Raw genomic sequence first — 6,840 nt, 5'->3', positions numbered from 1 at the left:
ATGTCTATGTTCTGAAGTTTGAGCATATGTCAATGCCAGGTTCTAACAGTTTGCTGCAGAGGTGTTCTATTCGGTGTATGAGCGGTGGTGGCTTCATGCACTCCATGGATGTATTTCACGATGTGCTTGAGCTGAACCTGACCGAGCTTATATATTGCTGCATCTGAACGGTAAGCTGATTCTACTGTTAAACTGATGAATATATTTCTGAATGCGGCATCACACGGATATCCCATATGCTTCCAGTTGTGTAGCCATGTACATTCTTCACTGTTCCCTTAGATAAACATGTGCATGTCCAGATGGTTATCATGGTTATCGAGGAGATAACAGTAACATCCTCATTTTTTGGCTGGATGTGAAATGTTCGGAAATAGTGGATTCTGGAAGCTTTGCATTCATGCTCTTTGGAATTGTTGGATTACTTGGAAAAACTAAAAACCTTTGCTTTCATAGTTTACAAATAATCAGGAGTGCGTTCAGAAGTTCAAAAAGGCAAAACCTGGTCTGAATGTATTCAAAGATTGAACTTGGACAGTCAAAATACATGTTGAGTATTTTGGACCGAGGGAGTTCTGCTAAACTTAGTAGACCTTGCTGTACAGAAGTTATCTCTAACAGCACAAAACAACATGGAAATCTGTAGTGTTGGAAAAGCAAAATATCAAGCTTGTAAGAGGAGCTACATCTCAATCACCTTTGGAACAGAAAAAAAAAAGAAAAAAACAAAGCAGCAGCATACATACGTTGATTGATGCTCTGCCAAAGAGAAAGAGGGGAGGGGGGTGGGGGACCAAAAGCTGTTGTGCACAAAGCAGCAACACATTTTGCACTTTTTAGTTGCGAGCAGAGAAGAGGGCCATTTTGCTTTGAAGAAGTATGCCTTGCACTCCTGCATTAGCGCAGTTTGACGACAGAGGAATCAAATCAGACTTGCTAAACTTTTCCAATCTAAGTTTCTGCTATCTCGAGCTTCTCTGTTGTCTGTTGTTTGTTCCTGAGGTAGTAGTGAACTAGTGATCAACATATACTATATAGTATTACCTGCAGTACATGATTTTTGTAGAAACGGTTGAATTAAGCTTCTCACTCAATTAAGCTTGACCACCTTACATACATCCAGCAATGGGAAATAAAATTGACTTGATCAAATAGGCATAACAACACAGGTGCACAAGGTAAAATTATTTGAAATCTCCTTTAGGCTAACTGCTACTAGAAAATTTTGGATTTGGATACAAAAAGTATTGCTTTCGCACATCTGTTCGCTTAACTGGTACCGACACAGATCATGTGATGATGTAAATGCCAACAGAATAGTACTGTAATACACAGATCATGTAATGACACATATCGTATAATGATGTAAAAAAGAGGTTTCAGATCTTCTCATTTTTCCTACCTATGAATAGTAGTGTGTGTGAGAACATACAATAAATTATGCTGGCATCCAAGGGTTTGTACTGTGACTAAAATGCTTTGCCATCACCTCAGATATGAGTTTGATATTGTGGAATACGTGTTACTTCTTACAAGAACTTAATACGGTTGTTTGAAAACCATGATTTCTCAGAACATGAAAATGATGGGTTAAATTACTATGCCCAGTAGGATTGTAGGCCTCTCAGAAAATTAGTAAGGATGTCAGAGATTCTTAGTTCAGTTACAGATGATAATCGTTTACAATTTATAATTAATATGTTTTAGTTCCAGCGTATCTTCTTTCATGTAAATATGTAACATGTTTTGCTGTTTCTTTTGCCGTTATCAGTTACAGATGATAACGGCATGGCTGGTGAAGGCATCTTGATAGATGAATTGATGGAGTACGATTCGATGGTCAAGCAGACATTTAAAAGTGAGAACAAAGCGTACGAGTTCTACTTAGGGTATGCGAAGAACAAAGGATTTGGTGTTAGAAAGGGCGATCTGAAACATAAGGGGAAACAAGGAAAATACATACCGGAGGACGTTTGTGAGCTGCAAACAAGGATATCGTGTTGTAAAGCACTTTGATGAAACCGACAAGGAAAGGACACCAAGGGCACTCTCTCAGTGTGGTTGTCCTGCTCTTTTGCAGGTTGTGCTTCAAGCAAGCACTGGGTTGTGGTTTGTAAAGAATAGAACATATTTCTATGGGCCAGAAAATGGTCTAGCAGACAAAACCTGAATAATTTCTTCCAGCAGAAGCTCATCTCTGACTTGTGTAATGATTTTCTGAATATTATACAAACTAAAAAGAGCACAGTCCACATTGTCTCCCTGATGTAGAACCTGATAGTAAAAGGTAAGACCGTAAGGCTAATAACAATATCAAACTGAACAACAACGAACCACCAATCATATAATTTTGAATTTCCAAATGCAAGGCAGGAGAACAGCCCATTCTATTGAGAAAGCTGAATGGAAGTATTTACCTCAACTTCTTTCATCATGATTGCACTGTGGATATCCAGCATTTCTCTTAAGAATCTGTCAATAATATACTAGGTTTCACAGTGTATCACAGAAAGGTTCAAATTTATTTTCACTTAGCCCGCAAAACATGTGCAGATGCTAAATGTTCCTGACTCTTGGGAATAGTTACCTTTGAGTGTGATCAAAAGTAGCTTTTGGATCATGCAAATTCAGTGAATCCATAAGGAATACAGTGGTAGTCTCACTTTCTGCACCTTCAGGCATGTATATGGTGGCCAGGCTCCAGTGAGAACTGATCAATTGGGCATAAGAGAAGAACTTGATCGGCAGGATAGTGTTCTCAAAATGCTAACTGGCAGAGGTCAACTGGTCATTGTTGTAATACATGATAGTAAATTTTATCAAAGTTAGTTTCTTAACAAAATACTCACTTGCCATGCACAAGGAGAAATAAGTACTTGATGTCATTTATATTTAGACCTCAGTCGTCAAGCCCCTTCATTAACCAAGTTTACTGCTTCGGAAGAAACCAAGATATATGAGGCAGGCAGCGTCAGGGAAAACAACACCGCTTGGGAATTTAAGAATGTTACCACTGAACTATTTTTTTCCAGAAAAATGGGTCGCAAATATAATATTGGCCCTGTATATTAGTATATACTGACCCAAAGTATAAAGCCACTTAGAAACTTCATTTTTTTGAAGCACATCGTATTAAACCAAACGGAAATAGGTATAGAAAATACACTTCTTTCGAAAGCAGAGGTAGCATCCATGAAATAAGAAAAGTGCAAAGCAACCCCTGCATCATTTGTAAACAATGAAATCAAAAGACTACAAGATTTTGTCACTCATAGACTTATCTCTGTGTAGAAAGCAATGGACTGCATAATTAAAAATATATGTAGATATGCAATGCGGGTAATGGTAGTAAAGATGTACGACAATTTACCGTACATATAAAGTAGAACAATCAAAAAAATGTTTTATACAAGTTGGGGACGCTTTAATAGAATTGAAAACAGCATGGAAATCTTCTACGGGGCTAAAACCACAGCACACTCAACCCTATTAACTCTACATCAAGTCTAGCATCGAATCACACCACTAGAGTGCGGAACTATCGTCTCTTGAACCGTCTCCTCCGTTGTTGTTTCCGTCGTCTCCTTCGAGGTCCAGGTCTTCTAAATCGTCTGTTGGTTTGGCATTCCTCAGTTTCAACTCGTTGTTAGGTGAATTTATTAGGGAAGTAGCAAGGCATTTCCTGAACCGTCGAATGTCATGATGCTTAGTACGAGTTAGATGTTAGGAAAGTTTTGTAGTTGTATATGTGAAAGTCAGATGGGGAAGATGTAGGTACCTGGTCGAATATCGCCATTAGTCTTACTCCAGTCCAATGTTGGATGTATTTCAATATCTATAGAGAACAGGAACAATCATCTAATTGTTGTGGCACTTCATAATCAATGATAAGCCACGAACTCACGGCAATGTCCGGCCATCTACTTCCTTGCACTTCAAAATCAAGAGCGGTGATGGAAAATGTCATGCAAAGAAGTAGATGGCCGGACATTGCCGTGAGTTCATGGCCTATCATTGATTATGAAGTGTCACAACAATCAGATGGTTGTTCCTGTGCTCTATGGATGTTGAAGTACATCCAACATTGGACTGGAGGAAGACTGATGACGATATTCGACCAGGTACCTACATCTTCCCCATCTACCTTACTTTCACATATACAACTACAAAACGGTCCTAACGTCTACCTCGCACTACGCAGCATGACAGTCGATAGTTTAGAAAATGGCTTTCTACTGCCCTGATAGATTCACGTCACAACGAGTTGAAAGTGCGGAAGGCCAAACCAGCAGACGATTTAGAAGATCTCGACCTCAGAGGAGACGATGGAGACAGGAGACAACAATGGAGGAGACGGTTCACGAGACGATGGTTCCGCCCTTTAGTGGTGTGGTTCGATGCTAGACTTGGTGTAGAGTTAATAGTGTTTGGTGTGGTGCGCATTTAGCCCCGTAGAAGATTTCCACACTATTTTCAATTCTATTAAAATACGGCAAATTGCCGTACATCTTTAATACCTTTACCCGCATTGCATATCTACATTTTTTTTTATTATGCATTACATTACTCTCTATACATTGATAAGTCTATGAGGGGCAAAATCTTATAGTTTTTTGATTTCATTGTTTACTAATGATGCAGGTGTTGCTTTGCACTTTTCTTATTTCATGGATGCTACCTCTGCTTTCGAAAGAAGTGTATTTTCTGTACCTATTTCACATTGGTTTAATAGGATGTGCTTCAAAAAAAAAATTCTAAGTGGCTTTACACTTTGGCTCGCAATTTCCTTGTTCTGCAACTTAGGTCCTTGGAAGTAATACAATCTTTTTTAACCTGGGGTTCCCTTTCTGGGTATTATATGCCAATGAATGATAGATTAATACTGTCATGTTTTATTCTGCTAAACTGTTCCCTTGTAACATTGGCACTTTATTTGAACTTTGAGTCTGAACATGTACCTCTCACCTCATCTCATAGCACTTTTTCATGGAGCAGGGGTAAGCCAGTTAAAATAATGTTATCCTCCCATGTCCAGGCCAAGTGCACTCCAACTTAAACCACTGACCACTCAAGTTTCAAAACAGGATATGTTTTATCATGATACAAGGCTCTGAATTGGGGAAATTTTCGACAGGTGTATTTATTACCTGAATGTTTAACCGCAGGTGCAAATTAGTGCAAGTTTTCTGTATATTACATGAGAGCTGCTCGATTTTGTAGTGCCTGCGCCTACAGAACCTATTCATATATATACATATATTTCAATCTATTCTTGGGTTTCTGCCGTTCTGGACTGCAGCTGCTGAATTCGGAACATGTTTGCAATTTAGAGAAGCTAATTGCAGGGCATTATCAACGAGAAAAACAACTTGTTTCATGATTCCTCGTCATAATAATAACAACGAATTCAGCTTCTATAGTTGTGCAATTTCATCGACTACAAACCCAAATTACAGACCAAAATATCACCCAATGCGGCAAATCAAATCAATCGACGAGTGAGATCTGTAAGAAGCTAGTACCTTAGTCGAACTCCATCTTGTCGGCGCGCAGGGCCGTCACGGCGACGGGGCATGACGCCGCAGCAACGTCTCGCCTTCGTGGGTAGTAGAAGTAGGACACTTCTGCATTACTATTTCCTACTCCTAACAAAGCAACAATTAGAAATTATATATAATGAGCAAATGATGTATTGAGATATGTATTTACCTTAATCTGATGATCCGTGTAGCTACTATTTTCATGACAACATGCAGGCAACACTTTAGGCGTACATGAGTTGAAACATAATTATTTTGTATACTGACTTGCATTGTGCTTGGTAATCTTGATTCTTGAAAGAAACTGAAATAAAGAAGAAGAAAAACTTGTGGTAAAGCCAAGACATGATGGTGAGACGGCATATGCTTGGACATATGGAAGTAAACTTTAAAACATAAAGAAATAGATAAAATCTCCGGTCCTCAAGAACTGCTTGACGACATATTTGATATAATCATTTTTCCTGTTAGGATATAGTGCATGTCAAATGAAATTCAGAGCCCAAACCCTCCTAGTATCATAACCATGCATCTATGCTTCTTGCACTGATGTAGGAAATCCAGAAGAACAAATCAATAAGCATGCATCATTGGGGATGCAAGCAATACAAAAATTTATTTATCTATGAATATAACTACAGAAAGCATGACAAAAATAGTCGGCGAATCATGTAAGATCTGAGATTTTGCCGTGTAGCGGAACTTGAGTGGAAACAGACACACACGCGTGAAGCAAAATCAACAACACGGTGAGGTTAATTTGAGAGATATAAAAGGGGATGGATGTAAGCGATTAGTTACCTGCTCATCGGCGAGGCCTTAATTAGGCCTGGAGTCTGGAGATGGAAGAAAGTCGGGGGCTTTGCCCCTGATCGATGCATCTAGGAAGACATGAGAGCCTCCTCCTCCTCAGCAAAATAGTCTAGTTGGCATGCATGATACTAGCTATGATACTACCATTACGACCAGCCTCACAGATGCAGCTGACCTGGTGCATGTGTGATTTGTTTGCTATGCTTTTTAGAAAAAAAAAAGGGTAGCAGCTATACATGCGTGGCGGCTGTCACGTTTTACCATTTGTTGAGAATGTCTCAGACTGAACTGATGTTTGTTTTCTGAAGTCTGAGCATATGCCAATGCCAGGTTCTAACATTTTACTGCAGAGGTGTTTTACTCGGCGTATGAGCGGTGTTGGCTTCACGCACTCCACGGATGTATTTCACGATGTACTTGAGCTGAACCTGACCGAGCTTATTTTTTTTGAAAAAGGTGTGTATTATATTAAACAATCAACATAGGT

At 39.2% G+C, this 6,840-nt stretch overlaps 1 long non-coding RNA gene across 4 annotated transcripts; it reads right to left on the bottom strand.

Annotated features, from left to right (window-relative positions):
- Window positions 1-476: 476 nt before the first annotated feature.
- Window positions 477-6,451, bottom strand: LOC125542241. 4 transcript variants are annotated; one of them, XR_007297826.1, is made up of 7 exons: window positions 6,342-6,451; window positions 5,710-5,844; window positions 5,523-5,645; window positions 2,850-2,932; window positions 2,588-2,770; window positions 2,418-2,472; window positions 477-2,274 (listed from the first exon to the last, which is right to left on the bottom strand). It is a non-coding gene; the product is annotated as an uncharacterized LOC125542241 (long non-coding RNA). The 4 variants fall into 4 exon arrangements; XR_007297824.1 differs by having other exon boundaries at window positions 477-997; window positions 1,964-2,274; window positions 5,710-6,445; XR_007297823.1 differs by having other exon boundaries at window positions 5,710-6,445.
- Window positions 6,452-6,840: the final 389 nt, after the last annotated feature.

Source organism: Triticum urartu, chromosome 3, assembly GCF_003073215.2.
Source record: "Triticum urartu cultivar G1812 chromosome 3, Tu2.1, whole genome shotgun sequence".
NCBI lineage: Eukaryota > Viridiplantae > Streptophyta > Magnoliopsida > Poales > Poaceae > Triticum > Triticum urartu.
This window is presented reverse-complemented; position numbering and strand designations above follow the sequence as displayed.